We start from the raw sequence: 13,617 nt of genomic DNA, 5'->3' as shown, positions 1-13,617 counted from the left end.
ACGGGGAGGAGGAGGAGGAAGGGACATGGAAAAGTAATTAGAGTAAGGACAAGGGAGAGAAAAATGACACATGATAGAAATAGGTAAAGATAATGATTGATTGTTATTACGATTTAAGTGAGATATGTGAAGCCATGGGAGATCTCTATGAAATCGCAGGTTGGGTTTTAGGTTAGAGAGAGAGAGAGAAAGGAAGACGAAGACCTAGGCTTCTTTCTTGCTAATCGGAAGTGGAGGGGGTTTTAATTTTTCTCTTTGAATAGGCGGCCATTTTATGGATTTCATTTCCCTCTTAAAACGTGTGTTTCATTAAAAAAATATAAAGCGACAAGGTTAGATGACACGCATTTTATGATAGGCATCCTCCGTATTTCTTTTTTTTCTTTTCTAACACTAATTTCAGGGCATGCACAAATGTGTGTCCTCTATCCTTCAAAATTTAGAAGATATGACATTATTTTTAGGACGGATGCTTTTGCGTATCTTAAATCATTGTGTGTCATTGGTTGCGCGTCATTAAAGGGTTGTTTTCTAGTAGTGTCGATTCAAAAGCTTGATGCCATTCTCCAATCTCTGTCCGAAACCAACAAGTCAGGGCTCACCGTTGCTAAAAGAGAAGCTCAGCTTTATCAACTCATCTCTTTAAGACTCAAGCATACTATCAAGGAAGTTGAACATAAGTAGGAAGCCTCAATTGATCACTACCTTGATACCATCACCAAGATGTTGAAAGTTCATGACGATATGCTCAATGCTTCAAACGAACTAATCAAACATACCCAAATTCATCATGAAAAGAAAATCCAGCGTTTAGAGAAGGAGATTCAGAAGAAGGATGAGATGAATCTCATCATGCAACAAGTTCTTATCAATCTACGTAGAGCATGATGGAACATTGTGGATGTTCCGAATCACAATTTTGATGAGATGCTCTTCATTCTCTCAACATTATTCGATCATCTCAAAGCTCAGGCTCCCACAGCTGATGCTTTTGACACCCTATCTCTTCAAGTAAACACTAGTTTTTAGAAGGTGTTTGATAAATACTCCGAATTGAAAGAGATGTCTTTGCTTGCACTGGTTTTCGGGCCATACGTTGCAAAAGGGGGAGAAGGACCAAGTTCAAGATTTTAACCATTGAAACATGTCTCGAAGTTCAGACTCCCAGATGAATCTGATGACTTGTTACAAATCCTTTCAGGTTCTCCTGGTGATGATGATGATGACAACAACAATGATGATGATGATGTTGATGATATCGATGATGAAACTGTGTTTGTAAAGAATGGAGTGATAGGACTGCAAGCTCCAAGGAAGTTTCCTGCTAAAGTGCTAACGGAGGAAGAGAAAAGAATACGGTCAACAGTATCGTGGCCATCCACTGTGGTTGTTGTTCTTCACAAAAGCATAGAAGAAGCTAAGGCTAAAAGCAAATTAACTGTTGATGCTTTCCGAACCACCACATATATGTTACCTCCAATTCCTACACCCAGAATGGCTCCGACTGATGAAGGTTCTCCGCTCTGGAAAGCTGACGACATTCCAGAAGAGCCTCTTCAATACTCTCCTCTGGAATTCACTATTGATGAAAACATGCAACATATCATCTTTGTTCTCAACAAAGAAAATGCTAAAAAGCCCATTTCAGATGTTCATCAAGATCATCATTCCGGACCTCCTCCAAAGCCGAAATCAGGTTGGTCCCATGAAGAGATTAGTCAAGATCTAGAAGAAATCATCTGGATCTAATCCTTCATGGATGATAATCCTCATTTGATGCTAGGAATCTCTCATCTCTACCAAGATGGAATTTTGAAGGACGTTGACATAGTCCCCTTCATATACTATGATCTTCCGAATCAAGACTCGGACGAGATCGACTTGCCTCTCTCTCCTTTCAGCAAGTTCTACACAAAGTTTTCTCCTCTCCATCTGGAAGATGATCCTTAAATGATCATCCGGACTGAACACGAAAGACTGAAGACCTTTTATTCCAAGAACACACTTCCTCTCACAAAAGTCTGGTCTTGGAAAAGGATCACGAAAATTTCCGGATTCAGAAGGAAGATTCTAACCAAGTATAAACTCAACTGTGTGCTATTACGGTACTACATCTTCTGGAATAAACCAACTCAATACATCGTCACTGACGCGACTTCCCTGCAATCAATCCAAACGACATCTTGACCATTGTGGCACATTTCCGGAGTCATCAAACTGACAATATCAGCATGGGAGCTTACCACGCTGCCTTAAGCTTCCTCAAGGACTATGTAGCTAAATTTTTGCCAATGCGACTATGAATTTGCACATCTATTTGGAACCGAAAACTACCTTGCCAGTATTGATTATGTTCTGCTAGAAGTTTAGTTGCAAGCTGAAGGGCCCATCGATGAGCCAGTGCTAGGGTTTTTCTACAAGCAAAGAAAGGAAAACAAGAAGGACTTCTTCCGAGTCCTTGACAAACACCTAGTTCCAGCTAAATCTCTTTAAAAATTCATAAGTCGTGCATCCAATTCAGAAGCACCGAAAAACGTCAAGGTGAAGTTTGTGAGTCAGTTGCAGTGGTATATTGAAGTTAGAGATTTGGTAGTCAAAGATTATTTTTTCAGCAAGGAAGAAGCAAACTGAGCTGACTTGATTGCTAAGGTCACTTAGGGGGAGATTGTTAGAACCAGAAAGTGAACCACTAGAAATCTCTATTTTTTGTATGCTCCGAAGTCAGTCATTTCCGAAGTGAATAGTGTTCCAGAGTCAGCTTGTATTCCGGAATCAAATTGGTGTCCGAAATAAAGAAAATGTTCAAGTAATGATGTTCCGAGATGGTGTATGCTTCCGAATTAGTCTGTCCATCTTAGCATTTATTGTTCTTGTCTTTTAGTTTGATGTAACAGTTCATAGGACTCAACTTATTTTGTCAAAGGGATAATCAAAGTTTTAGATTTAACTCTTTTATCCAATCCGATGTATGTATTCGAGTTTATTTGGTGTAACTCTTTCTCCTATTTAAGGCGCTTTTAATGAAAAGAATAAGAGACATATTGTTTTTCTCCAAAGATAGATATTTTCACATTTACTTCACTTGCACCTTTCTCTCAAATCATTATTTCAAACATTCCTTGTGTTCATTTATTGTCTTTACTTTGATCATATTCATTGTCTCATACTTAATACTTGAAGTACTTTGTTGATTCTCATATTCAGTCTTGACTGGTGTTACCAGACTTGATTGGAACTATTAATCAGAAGCAGACATTGATCTTAAGCACTAACTCATGGTTAGACTTTTTGAGCCTTGTCCCTAGGCAATCAGATCCCTTGTCTTCACGTCTACCATCTGACAATACTCTTTTCCAAAATGCTTACAGTGACTCTATCCAAAATGCCGACAATGTGGAGGCCGAAAATGTTGTCACACCCCCGAACCAGACGGCGAAAACATCTGGGGGCTCGTGTGCCTAACAATTGAATAATCATCACAATGAATATACATGAAACATAACACATTCATCACCAGCATTACATATAACAACTAACATTGTTCACATCAAGTACATTGTTATAAATACATAAGTTCAAGTTATTAAAAGTACGATAAGTGATGTTACATAAAACAAAACCATACACACTTGAAAATCTTCCAGCTTAACGATTACCTGAGAATACAAGTTATTTTGAAAATGGTCAACATATATAATGTTGGTGAGTTCATAAGTATGTTTGAGTAAAAGTCTTTGTATCTTTCGTAAAAAACCCAGAAAATCCGATATTTTCTGTAAAATGTTTGAAAATGATGTGAAAATCAAGTATAAATGCATGTTTGAATTTCATATATATATATATATATATATATATATATATATATATATATATATATATATATATATATATATATATATAGACACACACACACACACACACATATATATATATATATATATATATATATATATATATGTATGGATGTAGTTTAGATTTCTTGTATTGTAAGGAAGTGATAATTGTATATGAATATTTCCCAAGAAAATCCGATATTTTCTTATTTATAATAATGTCGAAGTTCTTGTATCGATAAATAAGTTATTATGTTTTGACACAATCGAAGGGTTAATCTTCGAAATGTTAAATTGGTATTGAATCTCTATATGAGCCATTATAATCATACATGATAATGACTAGGTTGCATGTCTTGACATTTATCCAAATTCCGGTATTTGCTCAAGGTTTTGTCGCCCTAGACTGGCCTAGTCTAGCTGTAGCGAACAACTAAGGCATGGGGGGTCACCCCGTATAAATCTATACACAAACTCTCGCTCTCCCTCCAGGAGACTCTGATTATAATTACAAGCTACGACTGTACACTCAAGGTGCCAACCGGCACGTCTCACTAGATTCTTAACCTTTCGTACCATGTTTAATGATTACGAGTATGTGGTATGTTATCAAATCCAAAGGTACATGTATAAGTATGCGAAGTACAATAGTTATGTAAAGGTACAATTACAATCTACTAAGCATGTGAATTTCAATCCAAGCCTAATTAGCATATGAATGGGTCACAAAGGCCCAATAACATGTATGTGGGTAATTTGGGCCCAATAGGCATGTAAGTGGACCACAAAGGCCCAATAAACATGTGACCCATAACTCAGGCCCAAATTAACATGAGAATGGGTCGCAAGGCTCAATGAACATTTCATGGAAACATATTGGTCTCAATATCCACTTGAATGGGTCTTTATGGCCCATTGGCAACGTAAGATGAATATTAGGCCCAATAAAATTATTATCGATGTATTCTATAACACCGTGAATTTCAAAATAATTTTTCACAAAGTATAAAAACATTTCTCATTTAATTTTCATAAAACATCAAGTTTAAAATCCCAATTCACATCATACAAAATCCCAAGATCATATATATATATATATATATATATATATATATATATAGATATAGATATATATATATATATATATATATATATATATATATATATATATATATATATATATCAAAAATCTCATGCGTGTGTACAGATCAAGCCGGCGCCTTCCCACGGTCATCGCTAGTACCTGAAACAACAACACTAACACTGTAAGCACAAAGCTTAGTGAGTTCCCCAAAATACCACACATCACACATATTAGCCACTCGAGGCTATAACTCTATGGGTCCGTGCACCCAAACTCTGTGAACCCTCAGGTTCTAACTCTGTGAACCTTCCGGTTCCAACTCTATAAACATGCACAACATAAATCACAAAGAAATAATGCAGTACAACACATCACATACATATTGCATACAAATACTCTGTCATATAACTCTGATTACCTACTCAAGGTAAAGTATAGTGAGAAGACTCACCTCGTGTATCTCGATAACTCGCGAATCCTGGAAATCACTCGCGCTCGATCCTCCGAGCTATAATCCTCCTATAACATCATATGTCTCTAATAAACACTTTTACCACTAAGGTTGACTACCCCTATCAAGTCAACACTGGTCAACTCTGGTCAACGGTCAACGGTCAACTTTGACCGGACTCGGCGAGTGCACTAGAGCGACTCGGCGAGTCTAAGCGTTTTCACCAACTCTCTAGGATTCCCTCTCTGACACGTCGAGTACTCCCATGACTCCACGAGTTCCACCTGACATGAATCGCGGGGCCACCACGACTCAACTCGCTGAGTCTCAAGAACAAATCGGCGAGTTCCAGTTCGACTCAGTCCACCTGTCAACCCTCTCTAACTCTCCCTAACTTACTGAGTTAACCCATAACTCGGCAGGACCACTCGCTGAGTGGTTAAGGACAATCTTCATGCTACTCGCCGAGTCTGTTCTTCAGACTCGGCGAGTCCACGCCATGCATCAACCCAATCTAGCTTCTAAGGTCAGATCCGCTCCATCCACTAATACATCTGGCCCTCCTGAGCTCATTCATCACGTAAAGTTCATGTCTTGGTGCTCATAACACACCCCATGACTCATAAATGGTGTTTTGACCTCAAGCACAAAGACCCCAATCCAAAACCCCCATGGATTCATAAAAAGCTTGGACAAAGGGACACTCTGGACCTCCAAGGGTCCAGATCCAGAACCTAACTCGCTTAAGGGACCAAGGAAGCACTAGATCTAGCCACAAAAGGGCTCAATAAGCCCTAAATCAATATAAACATCAACATAACAGAGAATGGCTCGAAGATAGTACCTCAAATGTGATGTTCTGGACCTCAAATCTTCAGGAAGTGGCTCCTCTTGTTTCCCCTTTGGCTATTGCTTCCTTTCCCTTGCTAGATAACACCTCCAAGGTCAATAATGGCTCCTTGACTTACTCCAAACGCTCAAGCTCACTAGGGTTTCACTCAGGGGACTGGTGAGCACAAATGACGGCCATAAGGCCCTTTAAATAGGTCCCAAACCCGAGAAATTAGGGTTTCATTAAACAGCACGGACTCGCCGAGTCCATTCCTTGGACTCGTCGAGTCCAGGCGCGAACCCGCGTCCAGAACCGCGATCCTACTCGGCGAGTTTGAGCTCCAACTCGCCGAGTCCCCTCACAAAACACCAAAAATATAGGCATAAAAGATACCTGGAAATCCGGGCTGTTACATATTCCGTCCATTCATATTGTTTCGTTGTTTATTTTAGCTCATGGTTTACCAAATATTATTATAAAAAGTCTCCTTTTTCATAAAACAACATTTTTGGTCAAAAGCCTCAAATTTTCAATTAAGGCCCAAAGTTTTGTAAATATGACACTTTAGTCCATAATTTGTAAAAATTTGCAATTTTGTCCCAAATGTCTAGGAATTCACAGTTTTAGTCCAAAAATATATATTTTGACATTTAAGACCTAGTTTTGCAGAAAAACGCATTTTCAGCCCTTTTTTTGTAAAAATTTACATTTTCGGCCCAATTTTGATAAAAGTTACATTTTAGGTCCAATTTGAAAATAAATGTTATTTTCACCCCTAAATTTGGTTTATTTACATTTATGACTGTAAGATCCAAATAAGGATCTTTACCAGAAATCAAGCAATAAACAATCACAGAATAAGAACAAGATGAAAATAAACCAAGCTTGCACACGATTATATTCAATAAATCGTCAGGTACAACTCGATGGATTGCTCTGTAAACTCTATGGTATCACCAAACACAAAATACCAACTCCTCCACTATTTATACTCGATTAGACCGCAAACTGTGTTTGCGACCGTAAACAGGGTTTACGGCTGTAAACGTGTTTACGACCGTAAACTCTGTTTACGGTCGTGAACACACAAAATGACCAAAAAGAAATAAAAAAACTAATAAACTGTATTACAGACTCATGCCAAAAAAAATACACTGAAAGCCAAGACCAAACCATTAACTGGACTCTTCAATCTCCCCCTTGGTTTGGTGCTAGCTTGGACTCAGTTGTCGACCACCAGTACATCGGACTTTCCCATTGCTCCGTTCCATATTTTCTTCTCTATAATTGCAGCCACCATCGAAGTGTATTCTTTTGCGTCGGGCTTAAAGATATCTTCAGCCACCACAATCTGATGAGCAGCGAGATAATGTATGTCCCGCTTGCCAAATTGAAGCAAATCCCTTTTGTCATACAGACGGATGCACTCTTCCTTAAGCTTGATGACAGCAGCATCTGTGGATTCATTATACACCCAATATTGCATGGATGCGAGAGAACCATCTGAATAATTTTGAAGAACAGGTATGTGCTTAACTTGAGCAGTAGCAGGCCACATCACTGACCGAAGTGGCTGACTTGTTTTGGGATCAATAACCTTTTTGTGGACCTTGACAAAAGACTCCACAGTCTTCATTGACGGAAAGCCCTTGGCCACTTGATCTTCCAAAAAGGATTTGAACTGACTCGCCCTGGGATTGCCTGATGGATTTGAGAAAGGAGCATTGGACAGCTCAATAAGATCAATCTTAGTAAAAGAATGAAAGTCGTGAGCATCTTTCTATAGTTCTTATTGTCGCTCTTTCTCCTCACCATAAACATATTCATGGTGTCATGGAATCCCCACGAGATGATTCCGGGCCTATCGCCATACATATCTCTGAAACGATGCATGCCCAGATCCGTAACGGTGATCTGTGGACTATCCCAGGGTGCCTTATGATCTACGCTCCTTTTGAATATCAATTGACCTTTGTCAGAAGACTTATCAGTAGACTTGTCTATTTTGGCGTGTTTTAATGCTGCTGCACTTGGAGCTTGATCTGGTTCCCTTTCAAAACGGTCCTCGATGATGGTGATTCTGGTAGGTTGAGGAACAATGTGAACATCTTGGTTGGGAATGTAAATTTGTGGCTCGTCAACGGATGACTTGAATTCATCGCCAAATTTATCTTCCAGCTTTTTCTTCAAATCGTACTAGCTGGTGGTCAACAGGCCAAAATGTGTCTGAATATCTGTAATCTGCTTTGTCTTCAGAACTTTATCCTCATTAAGTTCGGCCACTTGAATACTGAGCTCTATGTTTTCAGTTTGAAGGTCTGCGACTGTAACAATTGACAAATTTGGTCAACTATTGACGATCAGTTACCGTAAGGGTTGCTATAATCTAGAGCAAATGTACGATACGCTAATGTTTATTAAATAAGTTTAAATGGTAATACGATTAATTTCTCAAAATTTATGTATTATGAACTCAAAGAGTTATGATTTTTCATCTGAGTTCATTTTAAACTTTAAACGTTAATTTACAATCGGAAATCAGTGGCATGAAAACCATAGAATTGTACCAGATTGAGCGTGAAACCTGAAAATTTTGACTTCGACATGGTTTCTACTATTCGTAATTCATGTCGAAAAATGGTTTGGAAATCGAATTCGTTGGTTGCGAATCTTAACGATAAAATAGTTCGATATTTCAAAAATCATGTACATTATATACATATATGTGTGAAGAATATATTTTTCAAACAATATAATATGTAGTGGCTAAAGTTTTTATAAAATCCATATTACATATAACAAATAACAAATAGATAATTATGTTAAACACAATGTGTATGTTATGTATCATTCAAAATACACACATAAATACACACACATATATATATATATATATATATATATATATATATATATATATATATATATATATATATATATGACTAAGGAGAATATTAATACATATGAAGACTAATAGAAATTCAGCCAAATACATAACTAGATACATATATGTTACCAGTTTTCCCAATCACCAAAACACCTACATGTACAAATAAAAGCCAATAATATGCAATGCAATCTACACCAGATCATTCCCAAAACTTGTTGTACACAAATTTATCATCAAAATCAACTGGAAATCTGAACTAGATCATTACACGTGACTATATCAATGACAATAAACACACACCCTCTCACACATGGGCAATTTAGTGTTGTACCTCCACAATCCTTTAGAGATTTCCAAGTACTTCCAATGTCTCAAGAACTTCTAAATATCTGCTTTTGATCACATGGGAAAGTCACACAATCATTCACAAACTCACTCCTCTCCCTTCTTTCTGTTTCGATGCACAGCCAAGAACACCTCCATTGGAGGTGGTTTTCTTGTGGTTTCCCGGTGAGCTATGGAGCAGCAGCCCCTCCTCCAGTCAAAAAAACTCAAACCCAAACGCCCTTCTTTTCATTCAATTTTGTTGTCGCCATCAAGAAGAAGAACAACCCCAAGGAGAGGTTGTTTTCGAGTGAGTGAACAAGAGGCAACTGCCTCTTCTACTTCACCTGTTTCTCATTGCTTCCATTCTCTGTCAACAATCAAACCCAAGCACCCACCGAATTCTTCTTCTTCTTATGCCAAAATCAAAGCCAATCACACACCAGAACCCCAATGATTTCAATCAAAGAAGAGAGAAGAAAGAAACCTGTGATTATCGAGCAAAACCACCGGAGCCCCTTGTCACCACCTTCGTCTATCCCCTGCTCCCTTCTTCGTGTTCCACTGCTGAAGACAATAGATGAATCCAAGAGGAGCTCGCCGGAATTCGGCTGCCCCTCTCCCCTCTCCCCTCCTCACGATCCCACAACCACCACCGAGCCACCCACCTGCTTTCGTTTTTCCTTCTTCTTTGTCCGAACAAGACAATCAGGTGGTGCACTCCAAGGGATCGGCGACTGCTACTGCTTTCGTCCATGCCTCTCCTTCTGACCACATGAAGATTAAACCACAAGGGTCGCCGAAGTTCGGTTCCCCCTTCCTCCTTCCGTTTCACGGTGAATCAGCCACCACTGACACTAACGGCAACACCGCTGCTTCCGTTCACCATCGTCGATTCAGTCAAGCACCGGAGATGCTCCTCCCTCCTGACGACAGATTTGCCAATCACCGGACCAACTTCGTTTCTTTACCTGCTTTCGTTCGTATTTCCTTCCGTTTCCCGATCTGCAAATCATGTTAGTAGGGAAAGAGGTCAAATTTATTCAAACTTTGATTCAAAATAATAAAATTAAACCCTTAACTTTTAGACTTGTACGACTTTGGCCCTTCCCTTGATTTGAATTAATTATTTTAACTCCCATATGAGAATGGGTTACAAATATGGTCCTAAACCTCCAAATTGGGTTTAAAATGTGCACTATTAGCCCGTGCCTTGGAAATAAATTTAGAGATCAGTCCCTAGTTGAATGATTTTTGCAAAATCAATCCTTATAAATTATTTGTGTTGACAAATACCACCCTATACTTAATAATTGATACCAAAACTACCCTTTTGGTTATATTAGGTAATTTAAATATACTCGGTGGTTCGTCTTAAGAACGAGGAACATCACGTAACAAATTTCACGACAAGAATCACACCTTGAGCCTCGTTCACGCTTCGAATGTGAGTTTCTACGGCCCCTCTTTTACTTTTTAATATTTTCGGGGAGAGTATATGCGTGTCTATTAAAGGTTGATGATTTTTAAGTTTTATATACAAAATAACATTAGACTTTATTGTTGGTAAAAAGTTTATGATAGCAATCTAAAAATGTGATAAATCAACAACAAATCTATTAAGTTAAAATAGATTGTTAAAAGATGATATATTTATACTATACGTAAAATATAAATATAGATATTAAGAAAATTCTTAAGATTATAAGTAGATTGCTATAATTACACAAGTGAATATTATAAGTCACACGAATGATGATTGTATATGTATAAGTTAAAGTATTTCATAGAAGCACGGAAAGGTATAAAAATGATCAAAATTTATTATTCGCGTATAAAGCGAAAGTACATTGTCATAATTGATGGAATGATTAAATTCATGGAATTATATGATTATTAGCTGAAAATATATATAAGGTTATGTATAAATGAATTGAGAATTTATTAATATATTTTTATATTAATTATAACAACATAACTTCAATATACTAGGTTATTTATTCTTATCGCAATAAATAACATGATCGACTTTAGGAATTAAGAGTCATTATATACGAAATAAACACTTGTCGAGTATTGTATCTAAAGACTGTATCTTTATCCCAAATTAAATGTATTAAAAATATTCTCGCATAATTTATATAAAATATGGGGAATGTAGATTTACGGTCGATCCAAACTTGGATAAATTCAAAAATGAGCTATTATGCTAACACGACATCGAAACCGTATCTAGTATGATAAATTCTTGAAGTTATAAGAATTTCAGTTATCGTTTTCCTAAACGATGAATAATGTTACATATCCAGTGAATTTAGAATGGATGATATAGGTTTATCATACCTGTTCCAGATAGGTTTATCATACTTATTCCATATATTCCATATAGGTTCATCATACCTATTCCATGTAGGTTCATCATACCTACTTCGTATATTCCATATAGGTTTATCATACCTATTCCATATAGGTTCATCATACCTATTCTATAGGTTTATCATACCTATTCTGACTACCAGATCCAATACGTTTTAGTTTCCATTATAAACTATTCCGGGTTTCACGAAAGCTAAGATCTCAATACTTAGTAGAAACTCTCCAATATATAACCGTTAATCCTCGAGGGAACGACTAACGTCGGGTGTAAGTGTCATATTATTGATCTTATACAGTACGACCGCCCGCCTAGAGTTGCTAGCTATAACTACATCTGACGAGATGAATTTTGGCGCTGACGTTAGCATTATGTAAACATTACCACGTGTTACAACGAGGTGAATGACTTTAGCACACGCGCCTTATTATGGTGTCGGTGCATTAATAAAGTACAGTGTCACGAGTTCGGTTATGATTTCATTATAAAATCCCAGTTTTGTTTCGTTATCATATAGAATCGATATTGGATTTATACGAGGTTTATGCTCACCCATTCCAGTTGAAAGAAACTGTATTCAGTGGGATAGCTTGTGACTCAAAGTGATAAGTGTCAGTACCAAAAATTAAGTCAGATAACACTTAATTAATATCATGACACGACTCCGACAAGATTTATTAACTTACATAAAATAAGTTATTTATATAAACCATTTGTTTTTATAAGAAAACACAATATTTATATGGGAGGAGTTTACCCCACCGACTAAGTGTCGGTTTTCAAATTAAGTCAGATAATACTTAATTATTGTCACGACACGATTTTACAAAGTTCATAAATTCAATACTTATGAATTTTTTTATAAAGGATACAAATTCTTGTATAAGGTTTCAAGAGTAAAGTTGGTTATTTTATGTTCTCACAAAGGTTAACATTTCCTATTTTTATATAATTTGATATTCAAAATCTTTATATAATAATACATTTTGATACAATTCTGAATTACTTATATGTATTTTCCAACTTTTGTACATTTGGATTTGAACACATAATATTTATGAATGAGTCATAACACATTGTTATAACTCAATTATTTTATACTTTTAATAGGAAAGTAAACATTTATAAAAGCTGGTCAACCAGCTAAATTTTATCAAACAATGTTGGGTATAAAAATACTCTGTGTCAAAACCTGTAGAACTCACCAACAATTTTGTTGACGTATTTTAATGCATGTATTCTCAGGTTATTTATCAGGTCGGAAGTGTTCGCTCAGAAGACTCTCCGTTAGTTATATTATATTTTTATAAACATTGGATTGTTAGACATGTGTCACGATTTAGCAATAGTCATTGTCAATGTAATTTCTATTTCGGTAATAATAGAAGATTATATTTGTACTGTTCAATGTCTGTTTAATAACTGTGATTACTGATTTACGTCGCGCACCTCGGCGTTTCCGCCGGCGGCCGAGGGTGTGACAGCGACCTTGATAACAAGCTCAATATTTCTCTTATCAAGATCAATATTCTTCTGATTCAGTACGTCGATCTGTCTTTGGAGTCCAAGAAGTGACGGAATCTCTTCTCCTGAGCTGTCACCCGCAATAAAAATTCATTTGCCGCGTGGGGGTGGTGTAGAAATTTTTTCTTCTGCCAGGAGCCTAGCTAGCCTGACCGAGGCAGCATCATCCTCTGTCCTGGGAGGAGAGAAACCTATTGGAAATGAACAGCCATCAACTTCATAGAAAGTACTAGGACCTTCACTGACGGGTTCAGCAGAGACTATGACAGGTGTGGTTGTTGGTGGAGCTGTAATGTAACGCCCCA

At 37.2% G+C, this 13,617-nt stretch overlaps 1 long non-coding RNA gene across 1 annotated transcript; it reads right to left on the bottom strand.

The window, feature by feature from the left end:
- Positions 1-9,164: 9,164 nt before the first annotated feature.
- Positions 9,165-10,494, bottom strand: LOC122196444 (uncharacterized). Its single transcript, XR_006187898.2, has 2 exons — positions 9,902-10,494; positions 9,165-9,824 (listed from the first exon to the last, which is right to left on the bottom strand). It is a non-coding gene; the product is annotated as an uncharacterized LOC122196444 (long non-coding RNA).
- Positions 10,495-13,617: the final 3,123 nt, after the last annotated feature.

The sequence above is a fragment of the Lactuca sativa genome, chromosome 2 (assembly GCF_002870075.4).
Source record: "Lactuca sativa cultivar Salinas chromosome 2, Lsat_Salinas_v11, whole genome shotgun sequence".
Lineage (NCBI taxonomy): Eukaryota > Viridiplantae > Streptophyta > Magnoliopsida > Asterales > Asteraceae > Lactuca > Lactuca sativa.
Note: the sequence above shows the minus strand (reverse complement) of the source record. Positions and strands in the feature narration are given on the sequence as shown.